Source organism: Pelophylax lessonae, assembly GCF_965119305.1.
Source record: "Pelophylax lessonae genome assembly, chromosome: 1".
NCBI classification, from domain to species: domain Eukaryota; kingdom Metazoa; phylum Chordata; class Amphibia; order Anura; family Ranidae; genus Pelophylax; species Pelophylax lessonae.
The window spans coordinates 553,998,053-554,018,744 of record NC_138768.1 but is presented as its reverse complement, the minus strand read 5'-3'; positions in this window follow the sequence as shown (position 1 = coordinate 554,018,744).

The window sequence follows — 20,692 nt, the reverse complement described above, 5'->3', positions numbered from 1 at the left end:
ATTCCATAAAATACATAGGCTTTTATTTAACCACTTGCCGACTGCTCACATGGAGCGTACTGCGGCAAAGTGGCTCGATTCCGTCCAGCGACGTAGACCTACGTTGCTGGGCTCCTCCCCTTGTGGGCGGCGCGTATTCAGACACAGCGGGAGTCGGGCCAGGGGAGGAGAGGCGGTGATCACCGCCGCTCTTTCCCGATCGTCAGGTATCAAGTGAGGAAATCCGCCCGCTTGTGTAAACAAAGTGGGCGGATCTCCTATCTGACAGGCAGGGACAGATTACAGGATTCTGCATAGCTGAACCTGCGATCTGTGCCTGTGTCACACAGTCCCCTCCCCCCACACACATCAGTAAGCACCAGGCATATATTTAACCCCTTGATCACCAATAAAGTTAACCCCTTCCCTGCCAGTGTCATTATTACAGTAACAGTGTAGTAATGTCACTGGTCCCCCAAAAAGTGTCAAAAATATCAGTCAAGGGTCCGATCTGTCCGCCGCAATGTCGCAGTCCCGCAAAAAAAATCGCAGATCGCCGCTATTACTCGTTAAAAAAAAAACAATAAAAATGACATAAATCTTTCCCGTAGTTAGTAGCTGCCATAACTTTTGCGCAAACCAATCAAAATACGCTTATTGCAATTTTTTTACCAAAAATATGTAGCAGAAAACAAATTGGCCTAAAATGTTAAAATTTTTTGATTTTTACATTTTTTTGGGGGGGAATTTCAAAAAAATGTGAAAATATTATTTTTTCAAAATTGTCGCTCTTTTTTTGTTTATAGCGCAAAAAGTAAAAATCGCACAGGTGATCAAATACCACCAAAAGACCGTGCAATTGTCCGTTAAAGTAACGCAGTGCCGAATCGCAAAATATGGCTTGGTCAGAAATGGGGTACAATCTTCCGGTCTTAAAGCGGTTAAAAATAAGCTCATTGAGAATTTTTTTGTCAAAGACATGTAGCTAAATACATTTTGGCCTAAATATATGACAAAAATTGAATATATTGGATATTTTTTAACTGTCAAAGTAGAAAAATATTGTTATTTTTTCAAAATTGTCGCTCTTTTTTTATTAATATTGCAAAAAATGAAAAGCGCAGAGGTGATCAAATACCACCAAAAGAAAGCTCAAATACGACCAAAAGAAAAAAGGACGTACATTTTGTTTGGGTACAGCGTTGCACGACCGCGCATGTGTCAGTTAAAGTCGCACAGTGCCAAGTTTGCAAAAAGTGGCCTGGACGTAAAGCAGGAAAATCCTCCGGTCCTAAAGTGGTCTGGTGAGTCAGTTTGGGGTGATTGGTGGAAGCAGCACATAGGGTGCTTTTTTGGCGCACACCTTCCGTTGAAGATTTGTCACCAAAAATATTTATTTGCACTTTTCTGCACATTTTTTTGCACCTTTTCTGCACTTCATTGGACTTTTCTTGGAACTTTTTTATGATCACTAATAACTTAGCCCACCCTTACATTAGAGACTCCCCCTTACATCAGAGACCCCCCACAGAGCCACCCTTACATCAGAGCCCCCCTTACATTGGAGCACCCCCACAGAGCCCCCTCTTACAGCAGAGCCCCCCCCCACAGATCCCCCCTTACATCAGAGACCCCCCGCAGAGTCCCCCTTACAGCAGAGACCCCCACAGAGCCCCCCTTACATCAGAGACCCCCACAGAGCCCCCCCTTACATTAGAAACCCCCACAGAGCCCCCCTTACATCAGAGCCCCCCTTACATTAGAAACCCCCACAGAGCCCCCCCTTACATCAGAGCCCCCCTCACAGAGCCCCCCTGAAATCAGAGCCCCCTTGACATCAAAGACTCCCCACAGAGCCCCCTCTTACATCAGAGACCCCCCACAGAGCCCCCTTACATCAGAGACCCCCCACAGTAACCCCCTTACATCAGATACCTCCACAGAGCCCCCCTTACATCAGAGACCCCCACAGAGCCCCCCTTACATCAGAGACCCCCACAGAGCCCCCCCTTACATCAGAGACCCCCCACAGAGCCCCCTTACATCAGAGACCCTCACAGAGCCCCATCTTACATCAGAAACCCCCACAAAGCCCCCCTTACATCAGAGAACTCCACAGAGCCCCCTTACATCAGAGACCCCAACCCCACAGAGCCCCCTTATATCAGAGCCCCCCTTACATCAGAGACCCCCCACAGAGCTCCCCTTACATCAGAGACCCCCCCACAGAGCCCCGTCTTACATCAGAAACCCCCCCACAGAGCTCCCTTACATCAGAGACCCCCCCACAGAGCCTCCCATTACATCAGAGACCCCCCACAGAGTCCCCCTTACATCAAAGACCCCCCTCTTACATCAGAGACTCCCCACAGACCCCCCCTTACATCAGAGACCCCCCACAGAGCCCCTCTTACATCAGAGACCCCCACAGAGCCCCCCTTACATCAGAGACCCCCCCAAAGAGCCCCTCTTACATCAGAGACCCCCCACAGAGCCCCTCTTACATCAGAGACCCCCCACAGAGCCCCCCTTACATCATAGAGCCCCCCTTACATCAGATACCCCCCACAGAGACCCTTTAAATCACAGAGACCCCCCACACACAGAGCCCCCCCTTACATTTCTTTTATATACTGAGGCAGGAGAGAGAGCTTACTTACCCAAGTATATGGAGGCTCAGGCACACGCTGTCTGCAGCTTTTCATCTCTTCTTCTGACTTTAAACTTCCCGGGGATTGTGGGCGGGGCAGACCAGGAGGAGGAGGAGCTGATGATCTCTCTCCTCTGGCATCCCTGCAGAGAGGAGGAGGGGATCTGGCAGCGTCGGCGGCTCTGAAGCTGAGCTGTGTGAGACATACACAGCTCAGTCCTGCAGCCGTAGGAGAAGGAGACACAGGCACAGCCGCACAGCGGGAGGTAAGCGGCGGCCATGGCCTGTGTTAACCCTGTCCAGGCTGCGGTCGTCGCTTACCTCCCGCTGTGTGGCCTGATCATCAGGAGTAACTGAGAGCTGTGATGGCTGCACGACGCCCCTGTTGCCCATGGCGCCCTGTGCAGCCGCACAGCTCGCACACCCCAAAGGCCAGCCCTGCAAACAACATCTCCCTCGCTGTTAGAGGGGGTCCCATCTGACATAGGTACACGTTACCGACAGGCTGCTTTAACTGACTGTAGACTTCTGTTGCCCTTGGCAACCACATGTAGTACTGCACCAGGATGACTTTTTTAGTGCTTTCAGAGTAAGAATCATTGACAACTACTCTCTGAATTCTATCTTTTGAATTCTATCTTTTAGCCAATTTTCTATCCATTTACAAACTGATCTTTCCAAGTCTGTAGACTTTACCTTACACATTAGCCGTGAGTGGGGAACTGTGTCAAACGCTTTTGCAAAATCTAAGTACACTACATCCACAGCCACCATCTGTCCAAGGTTTTACTTACCTCCTCATAAAAAGAAATCAGGTTTGTTTGACAACTTCTAATGGGGGGTATGTTGGTGTCTCAAGCCAAAGTATGGGACTTTAAGGGCAAGTGATGAATACACGGTTGTATAAAATAAAATAAATGCAATTTATTGCGAATAAGAGGGTATATCCAGCAAAAATTATAACTAACAGTTATAATGGTGCAAGGGTGTTGGGTTATAGACCCAAAGAGATCAACCCAAAACCCCTGTTTGACAACTTCTGTCTTTCATAAATCCATGCTGTCTGTTGCTTAAAATATTTTTTTCCAGCAAGAACCCATCTGTGTGGTCTTTTATTAAACTCTCCAGTATCTTCCCGACTATAGAAGTTAAACTAACAGGTCTATAGTTACTTGGCAAAAACTTTGATCTCTTTTTAAATATAGGCACCACATTGGCCCTACGCCAAACCAGTGGTACTATTCCAGTCCTTAACGAGTCCCTAAAAATTAGAAACAAAGGCTTTGAAATTACAGCGCTCAATTCTTTTAGGATGTGTGGATGGATGCCACCTGGTCCAGGCGCTTTATCTACCTTTATTCTGTCTAAATATTTCTGGACGATATCACTTTTGAGCCATTGTGGATCATTTGGGGCTGTGTTAATACCATCCTCATTATGGTCATGAGCTCCCCCGTGCTCCTATGTATACACAGAGCTGAAGAAAGTATTTAATAACTTTAATAAACAGGCAAAAATTTGGGGGAGCATACCCATGTATTTCTAAAGCTGCTGCAGCTATGAACCAAAAGACATGTATATTAAAAAAGAATAGCGCGCAAATGCAAAAGAAATAACTACCAAATCTGAAGACAATCCATAAATAAAAATGGGGGTTTGGTCCCACCATATGGCCATATTGTGCTCAAGCCCACTACTGCGTTTATGGATTGTCTTCAGATTTGGTAGTTATTTCTTTTGCATTTGCGCGCTATTCTTTTTTAATATACATGTCTTTTGGTTCATAGCTGCAGCACACCCCACACACACCTGTACTCAATCAGTGTCCACCATCAAGTGGATATAGGAGGAGTCCCCTGTAGTGCATTTGCACATCCTTCCCAGCAAAGAGTATATTCTCCAAGGGTTAGAAAGGCTGGATTCATCTCTTTTTCATGGATAGTGTAGGACCCACTGATAATGGGGTATTTTGACGCAGTAGTGGGCTTGAGCACGATATGGCCATATGGTGGGACCAAACCCCCATTTTTATTTATGGATTGTCTTCAGATTTGGTAGTTATTTCTTTTGCATTTGCGCGCTATTCTTTTTTAATATTTAATAACTTTACCTTCTCTTTGTCCCCAGTCACCCACTCCAGAATATTTTGTAAAGGGCCCACATGCTCAGACCGAACCTTTTTACTATTAATATATTTGAATATTTTTTTGGGGTTTGTCCTACTATCTTTTACAATCTGTCATTCACTTTGAATTGTTGCGTCCTTGACTTTTTACATATTCTTTTATATTCTTTGTAACAAATAAACAATAATAGTGTTCCTTCATTTTTATATTTTTTAAAAGCTCTTTTCCTATTATTTATGGCTTTTCTAACTTTGGCCGTGAGCCACATAGGTTTTATTTTTAGCCTTTTAAACGTATTGCCCATGGGAATATACTTTGCAGTGAGTTTGCATAGTCTTTTTGAAAATTTTCCCATTTCTGTTCTGTGCTCATTGATGCCAATATTCCCTCCCAGTCTAAATCCTGGAGAGCAGTCCTCTTCCTTGGAAAATTTGCTCTCTTAAAGTTAAGTGTTTTTATATTTCCTGTATGCGTTTGTTGCTTATAGCTAAAAATAAATTAAATCATATTGTGGTCACTACTACCCAGATGATCTTTTATATGAACATTATTAATAAGTTCTGCATGGTTTGAGATTACCAGGTCAAACAGAGCATCATTTCTAGTCATTTCTAATAAACTGCACCATAAAATTGTCTGGTAATAGGTTTATACATTTTTGCTGTGCTAATTACAATTAATCCATAGAAGTTATATAAACAAATATGATAACTATGCCAATTTGTGTGCCCTTATATATTTCTTCCCACTTTTAACCAAATAAACACTTGTTAGCCAAATAAACACTTACTTGTTACCAACTTATACCATTCATATATTGCCCAGCTCATCCATTGAATCCACTATATCTGGTTGCCTTTGGTTATGTCCTGAACTGTTTTCGGTTTATGATTTCTGCAATTTGCATGACATGTGAATGTGTCCGACTCTCAATGGAGCCGGTCCACACATGTCCGGGGTGGCTGTGCGGTTTAAAAAAAGGGTCCTGTGCGTTTTTGTGTCTGGTTCAGGTGGAATTCAGGGAAAAATTCAGCCCTGAATCACACCTGAACCGGTGAACACAAACACACCTGACTCCAGACTGCAAATTGCAGGGGGACATATGTGAACCCAGCCTAACAGGAGAGTTTGCCAGTTTCCATTTAGGCATGGAGGAACAGCAAAGAAGACTGTTAATTGTCCTAATTATAGTGGAGGTGAAAGTAGGCACTTTTCACATGTGGACTGGTTTCTTTTTTATAAGAGAAAGTAGCCTGATGCATTATTTAGGTGGCTATGTGACACCATATTGGTGGTATCAGAGGAGTCAAGCACTGCAGCAAGGGACCAACGTTCATGTGTCCTGCCGCATGCAGCATTGCAATAGACAAAGAAAGGGGCTAATTGTATTCCAGTTAGACTGACTAGTGTCTAAACCACTTTCGTGGTGTCCTGCTGTAAACCAATACAACCAAAGACAAAAGAGAAAGGTTGATCTGGGGATCGAAACTATCTGTGGGTTAGGAGGGGCTACCTTGAATATTTATGGGACCTCAGCCAATCCCCAGGAGTGGGCTGACACGGGACTTAGAAAATCCCATAAATAGACATGGGCCATTCCAGCAAGGGTAGTTTGGTGAAATATGGAGATGGAGTGCTGAGGAGAAACTGTCAGTGACCCTTGAGGAAACCCCTGCCAGGGAGGGGTGGTACCTCAAGCTGGAGGCTTGGGATAGCTAGCCTAGAAGGATCCCACCACAGGAGGCAGTTAGAGGAAAACCTTATGGAGAGGCAGCGGGACAGGGAAAAGACAGACAGTGAGTAGAGATCAGCACTGTGCAGGGACAACACAAGGGGAGAGACTGCCAACTTTAACATTGCTCTCTGAAGACAGCAGCTGGCTTAGTCTTCATCCTTGCCCTTGGAAATCTCTGTGGAAGTGTGCCAATCGGGCAGGACTGGGGAAGTGTGCCAGTCAGGCAGGACTGGGGAAGTGTGTGTCAGTTGGGCAGGACTGGGGAAGTATGTGTCAGTCAGGAGGACTGGGGAAGCAAGCAGTCAGGTGAGCTGGTATATTCTGCAGTAGTAGAACTGACTGGGCTCAGGATCTACAGAGAGGCAGAAGGGAATGCTGTTCACTCCATATTGTGCTACTCTATTCTTCAAGGGACAAGAATATTCCCAGCCTGTAATGGGCAGCTACAAAATACTAAAAACACACTAAAAGACTGTTAGTTCCTTTGGAGTGATCAGCAGGAGTTATTACCTGTGAACCAAGTTTGTGCAGGAGGAAGGAAGAAGAGGACTTTTTGTAAATAGGGAGGAAGTTGTCCCTTTGTTCATAGTTCTGGACATTTTTCAAGTTGGGCATCCGATAATTCCTTACCCCATCTAGGTTTTCACCCTTAATAAAACATCAAAACAAGCCAAGGGCTGTTTCCTGCCTCTGAATGCATAAAGGAAATGCTGTGTGCCTGGCCATGTAGTAGTGGGGAATCCTGAGTTCTGCAGCTCCTACGTGGGGGGTGCTACATAAGCATATGATGGCCTGATTGTTGCATTGTCTCTTTTGCCAGTTTTGGTAGCGTGAAATAAATGAGTTGGAAAAACAGATAGATGTGAAAACAGGCTCTGAATTTTGCAGGATTCTAACAAATAATAAATATCATAACTTAGAAAGGAATTGTTCCTTTAAACACCACAGAAGAATACACAGCAAAGCCAAAATTCATTGCCAGTGAGGATTAATGAAGGGAACAATTTGGCCAATGCTGAACTTTTACTTCCCTTTGGAAATAAATATTTTGCAAAAACAAGAATATCAAACTTCAGAGGCTTAGATGGCTTTTTTTTAATTCTTAAAGAAAAAAAAACAGTTCCTATTTTACAAATAATATATATATAAATATAAATATATATATAAGAGAGAGAGAGAGAGTTTTTTTTTTACAATGTATTTGGGATTATAAGTAGAGCATACAACACGTTAACAGTTCCATGAATACAGTTAATGTTTGGGTATTGAGTCGTCACAAAGTCACCAAGTATAAATGTAAGTACATACAACCTTTGGTACATACACATTCTTCCAGCTCTTGCATAAGTCACATAGGTATACACTTTAAAATAAAAAAATAAATAAAAGTAATGGGGATGCCTAGAGTGGCCGTAGCTGTAAATAGGGACTGCTGTGTCAAATAGTTTTTTAATATAGCAAGCACTTTACAGAGCTTCTGTTCTTTTGGTTGGTATCAATAACTAGCAGTGGTTGCTACCAGCAACGACTGGATTTTTACCCAAGAAACGCTATGTCTTCTCAAGTAAAGTGTTGGAGGAGAAAAGATATGCTGTACTGTGGAAGAAAGTAATTTCTGCTTTACAGTGATCAGTGCGAGTGTGCTTTCAAGTTATAGTCAAGAAAGCAGTGACCCGGGACGCGGGGATCGGCATGTCAGGGGCTGTGTCCGTACATGTGCTGCAGAAGAAAATGTCTGCTATGCAGTCGGTAATAGCAGGACAATTTCCAACGGCAGCGAGGGAGTTCGGTTGGCTTGTAAATGGAAAAGTGCAACCAGAGCTCAAGTCAAGAAAGAAAGGCAGATGTATGTGTATCTGTGGCAGGGAATACAATCTGCGTTGCAGTGCCATTCGTGCAGGCTGAGCAGCGATATGGCAGCAGCAAAGGGGTTACTGCACCGCATAGGAGAGAGCATGCCAAAGTGAACTGCCTAGTTCTGCCAGTTCTGGAGAAGCCACTGCCAGAGACTTAGGTAGTCTGGGGACATGGGCGTAGTCACAAGATGGTGGATGCCGAGTGAGCTGGAGAGCAGGGGCTATCCCACATTTTGGCGGAGAGCCTGCAGAGCAGACTGAATCACAGAATCTGACCCTGTTGGACACAGGGATCCAATTGATGCCCAAAGGAAGTCTGGCATTGTGCAGTGGAGGGGACATGGAGCATCTTGGACTGGTATGTGGCAGATGCCTGAATGTGGCCATGCAGGTGCGAGCGTAGGGCCAGTGTGGGCGCTGTGGTGATATGTTGCTGAAGTTGGAGAGTGATTGCCAGCCCAGAAGACTGTATGTGAACTGGGAAGTAGAAATCACATCTGAACTGCTGACACCTATAGTAGCTATTACCTTTGGAAGAGGACAGAGAGTGCTGAGAACACCGCTGGGGCCAGGACCAGTGGTGCAGACCCGCACAACCATCTGCCAAACCACTGAGACCCACATTTCAGAGGTGCAATGCACACAAGTTGTGAGGGCCGACCAGCGGCCACAGGGTGCCTTGGTTGCGGTTGCAGCAACAAAAAGTCCAGCTCTTAAAGAGGCAGAGGGATGTCAATGGATCCAGAAGCTGAAGTCCTCCAGTTCGTCTAGTGAGGGGGAGGCAGGGGTCATTGGCGTGGGGTAACCCAGCTTCGAGTATCGATATGGATCCCTGGAAAAGGGAATTGATGACTAGGGATCGGAATGGGAGGCTGAGTGGGACTGGGGAACTGAAGGAAGAAGAAGTCCTACAAGTTCCAGTTTACTTAGTGAAGAGACAGAGGCAGCGGTCGTTCGAATGAGATGTGCAAGGAATCTTGGGTTCTGTGAGGCCTATGCCACAAGGGTCCCAGACCTATCCCCACCCCGCACCTATGCCTGGGCTCGAGCTCAGAATGATGCCTACTCAAAACTGATCTCCAAAGTGGAGACCCCTTATGCCCCATCTGGGAGAGGAGACAGGTAGAAACTTCCCAGGTTCTCTCGTTTTCAATGACTCATTCAAAAGAAGGTGGCCATGGAATACAGATATGATTATCCATAGGCTCCAAGGTAGGTGATGGAGGAAATTGAGAGCAAGAGAGGGGCTCAGTGTGAATAAATCATTTGGGACTTCCTGTATCTCCCCAAGCAGCATTGGAACTTGTCCAGGCCTCAGCTGTGGGACACCTTCCTGTGCGTCAAGGAGAACTGGAATCTGGGGCGGTCAATATACATTGATCAAGTGGAGCTCAACCGCTCCGGATGGAAAAGGCCAAGCTTGGGCCATCAGTATCCTGAGTCCTGAAAGAAAGATCATTCTTATACATCATCCTGACCACTACTACTGAGGTATACTGAGTTATGGATTAAGTTACAAAAGTTTGAGTTACAAAGAGGCTAGTGAGACGAAGAGTTTTATTTGTTGAAATGTTGCTGTTAGGGCTAGGAGCCCTCTTCCTAAATCCCCTTTCCCTTCTGTCGTTGCAAAAGAAAATGGGGACTATTGAAAATACTATAGTTTCATCACCTGGAAGAAAAGAACTTCTGCCACAAAGGACTTCTCCTGTTAAAGCCAGGGGCTGCTACCTGGAGGGGGTACGCCCCTAGTTTACAGAGACATCTTGCTAAAGGACACTTTGTGAAGATCTTTTGGGCCATGGGCCATTACTGTCACTGAAAGGAATACTGAGAAAGGACACTTTGTGAAGATACTTTATTTAAAGGACAGTTTGGAAAGATTGTGGGCCAGAGTAACGTTGAAGGAAAATTTGTGCGAGTTGCTACCTTGTGAGAAAAGGGTAGTGGCTCATTGTCTCTTCAGAGAGAGGGGTGCCAAAAAGGATTCCTTAAAGAGTTCTTACACTCACAAGTAGCAAGCTTTGCTAAGGCTCCAGCAATAACAGTATGCCGCCAGGAGAAGATGTGTTGACTCGCTGTTGCAGAGAGAAGGACACTATGAACACCAGTCGGATGGACTCCGCACTTCTTCATCCCAACTTGCGGGTCTGAATAGGATAGGAAAAAGTCAGTGCCCTGGTAATTGAGAGGGACTGTGCCTATTGGTAGTCATATGGTTCCCAAATAGAACAACTGCAGAAATGTTAAGTTAGTTAGATTGGCAGGTTGTTCTGTTTGTCTGTTACAGGAACACAACAGGGCGACAAGTCAAGCATGCCCTTAGGGGCTGGATGCATCAGATGTCTCTACAGTAAAGTAGTGTTAGAGATTTTTCAGGTGAGAAGGTCCCCTCTACAGAGAGGGCAATCTCACAGTGAGTATATAGAATGCAAAGTTACTACATGCTCACCCTTTTACTTTGCAGGCTTGCAGGGGATCTTCATGCCTTTGAGAGGTTGCCTTTTGCCTATTTTGTGTATATATGTACAAATGTTATTTGTAGTATAGTTAGTCAGGATATTTAACCTTTTCCTGTCAGACAAATTTTTGTTTGGCAGGGGGTGCATTGATATAATGCACCTGGTGGAAACCCTGTGTAAATTTGTAAATTTTGCACAGTAGATGTCTATATTTTTTAACGTAACCTATTGTATCTACTGGCCACATATGGGGTATGCCCCATGGCCCTGTACGTATGTTATTTCCCTTTCCCCCCTTTTCAAGTTTGTGGGATACTCATACTACTTGTTTACTACTTGTAAATTTTGTACAGGGATTTATGTAGGGGCGGATGCCCAGAGCCAGGGAGGACATGGCTCAGTTTGGTGGGGGGTGGATGTAGCACCCTCCTAGGTAGGTGCTCGAAGAGAAAGTATAGTTTTTGGGTCTTTCTGCTTACCAGGGAGACTGCCAGGTAAATTTATATTGCTCTCTGCCTACCAGAGAGCAGGATCTATTAGTGATGTCTGCTTATGGTGCTCATGTGCAGTGAGTACAAATCTGTGTTGTGGGGCCTGTCCTGTGAGGGCCACCCTTTTTGCTAGAAGAGTCAGTGGACAGGTGTCAGTCAAGGGGATCCTAGGGAGTGTCCTGAAGATAATGTAGTTGCATCAAGTCTGCTGCTATAGAGAGCAAGAAGACCTAATTCTTCCATACGAGTGGCAGTATGGTCAAAGCAGTGTGTCTGCTTTCACAAATAACCTGGTAAGGCCAAGTGAGAGTTTTCCTTATCTACTGTGCATAGTTCAAGTTAGAGTATCCCACTATTCCCTTCTCTAATCCAAGTTCCACAATACATATAAAATCAAATCCCCTGGACTGTTTATTGAATAACGGAGTAAGGATAGATAAGTGAACTGTCCCATAAGGTCTCAGGTGTGAATGGGGAGCAAGTGTGTTAAATTTGGTGTTATCGCTCTCACTCTCTCTTACTGGTCACTGGAAGTTCAACATGGCAAAGAACTCTCTGAGGATCTGAAAAAAGAATTGTTGCTCTACATAAAGATGGCCTAGGCTATAAGAAGATTGGCAATACTCTGAAACTGAGCTGAAGCTCAGTGGCCAAAACCATACAGCGGTTTAACAGGACAGGGTCCACTCAGAACAGGCCTCGCCATGGCCGACCAAAGCAGTTGAGTGCACGTGCTCAGCGTCATATCCAGAGGTGGTCTTTGGGAAATAGACATATGAGTGCTGCCAGCATTGCTGCAGAAGTTAAAGGGGTGGGGGGTCAGCCTGTCAGCGTTCAGACCATACGCCACACACTGCATCAAATTGCTCTGTATGGCTGTTGCCCCAGAAGAAAGCCTCTTCTAAAGATCATGCACAAAAAAGCCTGCAAACAGTTTGCTGAAGACAAGCAGTCTAAGGACATGGATTACTGGAACCATGTCCTGTGGTCTGATGAGACCAAGATAAATGTATTAAGTTCAGATGGTGTCAAGCGTGTGTGGCGGCAACCAGGTGAGGAGTACAAAGACAAGTGTGTCTTGCCTACAGTCAAGCATGGTGGTTGGAGTGTCATGGTCTGGGTCTGGATGAGTGCTGCCGACACTGGGGAGTTACAGTTCATTGAGGGAACCACGAATGCCAACATGTACTGTGACATACTGAAGCAGAGCATGATCCCCTCCCTTCGGAGACTTAGCCGCAGAGCAGTATCCCAATATGAAAAAGACCCCAAACACACCTCCAAGATGACCACTGCCTTGCTAAAGAAGCTGAGGGTAAAGGTGATGGACTGGCCAAGCATGTCTCCAGCCCTTAACCCTGTTGAGCATCTGTGGGGCATCCTCGAATGGAAGGTGGAGGAGCGCAAGGTCTCTAACATCCACCAGCTCTGTGATGTGGTCATGGAAGAGTGGAAGAGGACTCCAGTGGCAACCTGTAAAGCTCTGGTGAACTCCATGCCCAAGAGGGTTAAGGCAGTGCTGGAAAATAATGGTGGCCACACAAAATATTGACACTTTGGGCCCAATCTGAACATTTGCACTTAGGGGTGTACTCACTTTTGTTGCCAGCAGTTTAGATAATAATGGCTGTGTGTTGAGTTATTTTGAGGGGACAACACATTTACTGCTATACAAGCTGTACACTCACTACTTTACATTGTAGCAAAACGTCATTTCCTCAGTGTTGTCACATGAAAAGATATAATAAAATATTCACAAAAATGTGAGGGGTGTACTCACTTTTGTGAGATACTGTACATAACAGTGACAGACCTTGTTTTGCCCAAAACAATTTAGCAGTGGAATCTGTAGGGACATGCATAGGGACATTCAAGCTAGAATTTATGTGAGCTCAATGCCTCACAGGTTCCAGAAATATATTACATACGGATGTAGCATCCTCCTAGATAGGTGCTAGTGTAGGTGTATATAGTTTTTGGTTTCTCTGCTCAACAGGGAGACAGCCAGATAAATCTAAGAGCTGTTTGCTTAACAGAGAGCTTTGATTGTTGGATAGAACCTGCCCAGTGCACTCTGATGCTGCTCATCCAGGCTTGATGTTTCACACTGATTCAATAGCAATAGAGTTTATTGGACAGTGGGAGGAAACCATGCAGATGAGAACAGGGGATATCTGGCCAATATGCATAGGAGGTGCCCTGTTGCATGCTGGGTGTCTGTACTTATATCTGGGGGCACAGGGGGGTTCCTGGAGGGGAGGGGGCTGCTGCCTCTCCCCAGCAAAGGCTGCCATGAGGCCTCAGGTGGTCGACCCAAGGGCCAGAAACAGAGGTGCTGAAACCCAGGGATTCTTTTGAGAGCTGATGTCCATGGATCCTGTCTGGTATCATGAAGGAAGGTGACCTGCAACCAGGGCCTTGTGAGTACAGACTCCCCTCAAGGGATCCTAGAGACTGTTGATGTTAAAATCCTCCCCTCTGGGTACTAGAAAGTCAGCATGCTGAGTGTATGCTAAAGGGGACACTTGATAGTGTCCTGAAGATACAGAGTTCACTTAGTCTGCTGCTAACACTGGCAAAGGATAATCAGAGGATGACCCAAGACATATTTATACTCAGCGACCCCTACTAGGTCAGTACTACAAGGGTAAAAAACAGAATGAATAGATGTCAAGACTTTTATTCTGTTTTAGGTTTTATGGTTTTAACATTATAAGCGTCCTCATTTTCCAAATTTGTGGGGACAGGAAAAAAAGATGCAACTAGGGGGTAGAAGCTCGGGGTCCTGGGGATAAAAAAATAAATAAAAAGAAAAGACCCTATGGGAATCATGGCATCAAAAACAGGGTGAGATTATATGGCAGGCTTCATCCATGCTATTAGAATGGTTCCCACAGACTGATTTTCCTCACCATCTGGCAGTCTCAGGCCATGTGCCATCATCAAGTAAAATGCAAGGCCAATAGCCCTGCATTGTGTGTAAGGATGCTGAGGGACCACTCCAGACCATAAGGGGCATTATTTGAGTGCCAGCTGCTGCTGGAGCAAGGGATCAGGTAAGTAAAAATGTTTTTTCCTGTTTCCATATGCATAAGCAAGCATTTATCCCTTGCTGTGCAGAAGAAGCAACACTGCAAGGGAAGTTTTTTGTTTTCAAAGTAAAACAAAGAGGTGCAAAAACAGAGCCCATTGGAGCAACTGTAGGGTTCAGGGTATACTGTACCTAAGTCTGTAATGAGTCTTCAATGACCAACCACAGCCATCTTTAAGGGCCTAGCCACTGACATACTAATCGGGAGGCTGAAATATGATAGAGTCCAATAGCCTTTTTTTATTAGCCTTTTCACAGCAAGGCAAAAGATCATATTTTTGCATGATTATTTTCTATACCCTTGAAAATATGGCATACAAAAGTGGAGGAAGTGTTGTATTTTCCACTTTTGTACAGTATGGTTTGTTGTAGTGTTTTTTAAACTGGTGGCCCTTAATACGGTAAGCTTAAGAGCAGTTTTACTTACGCATCATGGTCTACCAAACTTTTCACTCCCCCCCCCCCCCCAAAAAAAAAAAAGTTTCACAGGCTGAACAAAGCTCTGCCAGACTAGATTTGCTGGTTTCTCATATTCTACTATACAGTATCTCTTTCCTTCTAATTTTCTGTGTATTGTTAAAGCTCAAGTACAGGAAGTCTATATGCACTGACCATAAACCTACAAAGGTCCAACATTACCCAATTAACAATTCTCTCTATTTAGCCTAAAAAAACTTTTCATTCCATTTCATGTGACTTTTCCAGAGCAGCACAGCGGTCTAATAGTGTCAGCAGATTGGTGGAGTTGAATGATGCAAGACTGTCACATTACAGGGACCTATTATATTATTATGGGACAACATTCCCCCTGAGTCAGTGTAACTTTTCAGCCAAGAAGTGGATGTATGGGTGTACACAGTGATGTTTTTTTGACTGTTTGGCAGCTATGGCTTTGCTCATACAGAAACCAGTGGAGTGATTGTGTGTTATTTTGTTGTTACATATAGGGGTTGATTTACTAAAACTGGAGAGTGCAAAATTTGGTGCAGCTCTGCATAGAAACCAACCAGCTTCCAGGTTTTATTGCCAAAGCTTAATTGAACAAGCTGAAGCTAGAAGCTGATTGGCTACCATGCAGAGCTGAACCAGACTTTGCACTCTCCAGTTTTAGAAAATCAACCTCATAGTTACATAATTGGTGAATTGGTTGAATAAAGACACCAGTCCATCTAGTTCAATGTGTGTGTGTGTGTCACTGCCATTTCTCATATCCCTGTATTTTGCGTTTGTTAGAAAACACATCTTAAAAGTTTTTGAAATGATCAACACTCCCACCTGACACCACCAACTGTGGAATGGAGTTCCACATCCTTACCACTGTATCAGCAAAGATCCCCTTAAACAGTTTAAGGTTAAACCACTTCTTATCCAACTACAGTGAGTGGCCAAGTGTCTTTTTAAGAGACCTAAAACTGAATAGTTTTTACCCTATGCTAGATTCAGCATTTAGATATTTGTATATTATGATCATATCTTCTCTTAAGGGTCTCTTCTCCAGTGAGAATAAGTTTAATGTTTGTTGTCGTCCCTCAATTGACTTAATTGGAGCCTATTAGAAAAATATAGCCCACATCCCTAAAGGAATAACAATGCACAAAGATTCCCTCTAAATGGGACTTTTAAGGGCAAAACATTTTTGAAAAGTAGTAATCAAGGTAGAGGAAAAGAAAAAAAAAAAAGTTTCTCAAAAAAGTAATACATTTTATTTGACATAGATATTTGAAATGTAACCTGCAAAAGTGCTAGGTACAGATGGACAATTTAAAATACAATGTGGTTGACATTTTCATACAGAACACTGGCATTTGAAAAGCACATGCTCAGAAACATAGGCAGCTAAGACCCAATGCTTTTTGAGATAATGAGGTCGTTCTCTTCCTCAGGGGTCTATAAATGTATATCTAAGTATACACATCTAGAAAATAAAAATAATCTCATTAAACAGGTACCTAAACCATATATTTTCAAAGGTAGTATCATATTATATGTAAGATAAATCTCTGACGTATAAATCTGAACTGTACAAACCTTAAAAAAGACAGAGCTCGTTGACTTATGAAACCACATATAAGTAAAAAGGACAGTAACAACTCATGTGAGGCTGCAGTCGATCAAGTTCCCAGGTGTACGTTCCTCATAACAGAGGTCCTTCAGCCCCTTTATTAGCTTTGTTTGTTTCTGGTGACCAGAACAGGACATAATGCTCAAGTTATAAAATAGTAGAGTTATATTATTATCTCTTGAGTAGATATAATTTTTATTGCATGCTAATAGTCTGCTAGCCTTGTTTGCTGCAGCTTGGCATTGCATGCTATTGCTTAGATTGTGATCCACTAGGACCTCCAGATCCTTTTCCATCCTTGATTCCCCCAGAGTTTTTCCCCCTAGTGATTAACTTGCATTCATATGTTTAGCCCCCAAATGCCCCCAAGTGCATTACTTTACATTAAAAAAAAAAAAAAAAAAACCTAGTTGCAATTTAGTTGCCCACCCCTTCATAAAGTTTCTATTTCATATTGTAAAGTTATTGCCCTGCTTTTCTTTGTAACATCAGCAAACACTGGGATTGAACTATTTATACCAACCTCAATATCATTTATGAGCACATTAACCACTTAAGGATTTGGCTGCTCAAAGACCAGGGCCCTTTTTTCAACTAGGCACTGCATGACTTTACCTGACAATTGCGCGGTCATGCAATGCTGTACCCAAACAAAATTTACGTCCTTTTTTCCCATAAACAGAGCTTTCTTTTAGTGGTATTTGATCACCTCTGCGCTTTTTATTTTTTGCGATATTAATAAAAAAAGCGAACATTTTGAGAAAAAAATGACATTTTCAACTTTGTCTTTTAAAAAATATCCAATATACTCAGTTTATGTCATATATTTTGGCTAAAATGTATTTAGCTACATGCCTTTGACAAAAAAAATCTCAATGAGCGTATTTTAATTGGTTTGCGCAAAAGTTATAGCGTCTACAATCTATGGTGTAAATACTGGAATTTATGCAGCTTTCATTTCTGACTGCCTATCTCATTTCATGAAGTGCTAAAATGGCAGGGCAGTACAAAACCCCCCCCCCCAAATTACTTTTTGGAAAGTAGACATCCTAAGGAATGTCCTGAGAGGCATGTTGAGCTCATTGAATATTTCATTTTTTTGTCACAGGTGTTTAAAAAATGACTAAAAAAAAATTTTTTTTTTTACACAAAGTTGTCATTGAAATGATATATTGCTCACACATGCCATGGGTATATGTGTGATTACACCCCAAAATATATTCTGCTGCCTCTCCTGAGTACAGGAATACCACATATGTGGTACGGGACCCCCAAAACCAATCCCCACCATCAGAATTTCAAAGGGCGTACATTTTTCATTGCATTTTCTCACTACGTATATCGGTTTAGGAGGCCCTGAAATGTCAAGATACCACTAAACCCCCCCAAATTACCCCAATTTGGAAAGTAGACACCCCAAGCTATTTGCTGAGAGGCATGGTGAGCCCATGGAATATTTTATCACAAGTTTTGGGAATTTATTTTTGTTTAACACAAAGTTGTCACTAAAAGATACATTTCTCACACATAATATGGGTATATGTGGAATGACACCCCAAAATACATTCTGTTGCTTCTCCTGAGTATGGGGATACCCCATGTGTGAGAATTTTTGGGAGCCTAGCTGTGTACGGGAACCCGAAATTCAATCACCATCTTCAGGTTTTCTAATGGCGTAAATTTTTGATTTTACTCCTCACTACCCATCACAGTTTCAGAGGCCCTGAAATTTCAAGATAGCACAAAACCCCCCCAAATTACCCCATTTTGAAAAGTAGACACCCCAAGCTATTTGCTGAGAGGCATGGTGAGTCCATGGAATATTTTATATTTTGCCACAAGTTTCGGGGAAAATTACATTTTTTCTTTTCTTTTATTTTTTTAACACAAAGTTGTCTCTAAAAGATAAATTGCTCACAGATGCCATGGGTATATGTAGAATGACACCCAAAAATACATTCTGCTGCTTCTTCTGAGTACAGGGATACCACATGTGTGAGACTTTTTGGGAGCCTAGCTGTATACAGGACCCCGAAAACCAATCACCACTTTCAGGTTTTCTAATGGCGTAAATTGTGCATTTCACCTCCGCACTACCTGTCACAGTTTCGGAGGCCCTAAAATTTCATGACAGCACAAAACCCCCCCAAATTACCCCATTTTGAAAAGTAGACACCCCAAGCTATTTGCTGAGAGGCATGGTGAGTCCATGGAATATTTTATATTTTGCCACAATTTCCGGGAAATGTATTATATATATATATTTTTTTTTTTTCACAAAGTTGTCACTAAATGATATATTACTCACATATGGCATGGGTATATGTGAAATGATACCCCAAAATACATTCTGCTGCTTCTCCTGAGTACAGGGATACCCCATGTGTGAGACTTTTTTGCAGTCTAGCCGAGTACAGGACCCCGAAAAACAATCACCACTTTCAGGCTTTCCAAGGGCATAAATTGTTTATTTCACTCCTGACTTCCTATCACAGTTTTGGAGGCCATGAAATGCCAAGACAGCACAACCCCCCCCCCCCCCCCAAATGACCCCTTTTCGGAAAGTAGATACCCTAAGCTATTTGCAGAGAGGCATTTTGAGTGTTTTTGTCCCAAAGTTTTGGAAATTGAAAAAAGAGGAAAAAAATGCATTTTCCTGTTTTTTCTTCATTTTCCCAAAAAAATTAGAGTGGCAAAATACTCACCATGCCTCTCAGCAAATAGCTTGGAGTGTGTCTACTTTGCAAAATGGGGTCATTTGGGGGGGAGGGGGGGGGGGTTTGTGCCATCTTGGCATTTCATGGCCTTCAAAAGGAGTGAAATCAACAATTTACGCCCTTAGAAAGCCTGAAGGTGGGGATTGGATTCGGGATCCTGTACGCGGCTAGACTGCCAAAAAGTCTCACACATGGGGTGACAACTTTGTGTAAAAAAACAAAAACAAAAAAAATAATAATAATTTTCCCGAAACTTGTGGCAAAATATAAACTATTCAATAAACTCACCATGCCTCTGAGCTAATAGCTTGGAGTGTCTACTTTGCAAAATGGGGTCATTTGGGGGGTTCTGTGCTATCTTGAAATTTCAGGGCCTCTGAAACTGTGACGGGTAGTGCGGAGGTAAAATACACAATTTACGCCATTAGAAAACCTGAAAGTGGGGATTGGTTTTCGGGGCCCCGTACACAGTTAGGCTCCCAAAAAGTCCTGGTACTCAGGAGAAGCAGCAGAATGTATTTTAGGGTGTCATTTCACATATACCCATGGCATTCGTGAGCAATATATCATTTAATGACAACTTTGTGTAAAAAAACAAACAAAAAAAAAACAAATTGTCACCTTCCCGAAACTTAGGGCAAAATATAAAATACTCCATGGACTCAATATGCCTCTCAGCAAATAGCTTAGGGTGTCTACCTTTCAAAAAGGGGTCATTTGGGGGGTGTTTGAACTGTCCCAGCATTTTATGCTCAATCTTAGCCACACATCACCCACTCTTCTAACCACTTGAAAACCAAGCCTTTTCTGTGACTTTTTGTTTACATGAAAAAATATATATATTTTTTTTACTAGAAAATTACTTTGAACCCCCAAACATTATATATTTCTTTAAAGCAGAGGCCCTACAGAACAAAATGGTGGATGTTGCAATTTTTTTTGTCACACGGTATTTGCGCACAGATTTTCCAAACGCAACTTCTGTGAAAAAAATAAATTTTTTTTAAATTTAATGCACAAATACACTATACAATTCCAAATTGTTTGGTAAAATGTAAAAGATGATCTTATGCTGAGTACATAGATACCAAACATGACATGCTTTACAAATTGCGCACGCCTGTGCAGCGGCAACAAACTACGTACATTTTTAAAAGCCTTTAAAAGTCTTTACAGGTTACCACTTTAGACTTACAGAGGACAGAGGAGGTCTACTGCAAGAATTACTGCCCTCGACCTGGCATTCGCGGCAATACCTCACATGCATGCTGCAATTGCGATTTACATATGACACTAGACCAACGCTTGAGTGCGCCTTTGCGCACAAGCACGGGGGGACAGGGGGGGGCTTGATTTTTTTTTTTTATTATTTTGCTTTTTTATGTTATTTTGACACCTTTCCTTTCATTTTTTTTTTTTTAATCATTTTTATTGTTATCACAGTGAATTGAAATATCCCCTATGATAGCAATCTGTAGTGACAGGTACTCTTTTTTTAAAAAAATTGGGGTCTTTTAGACTCTAGA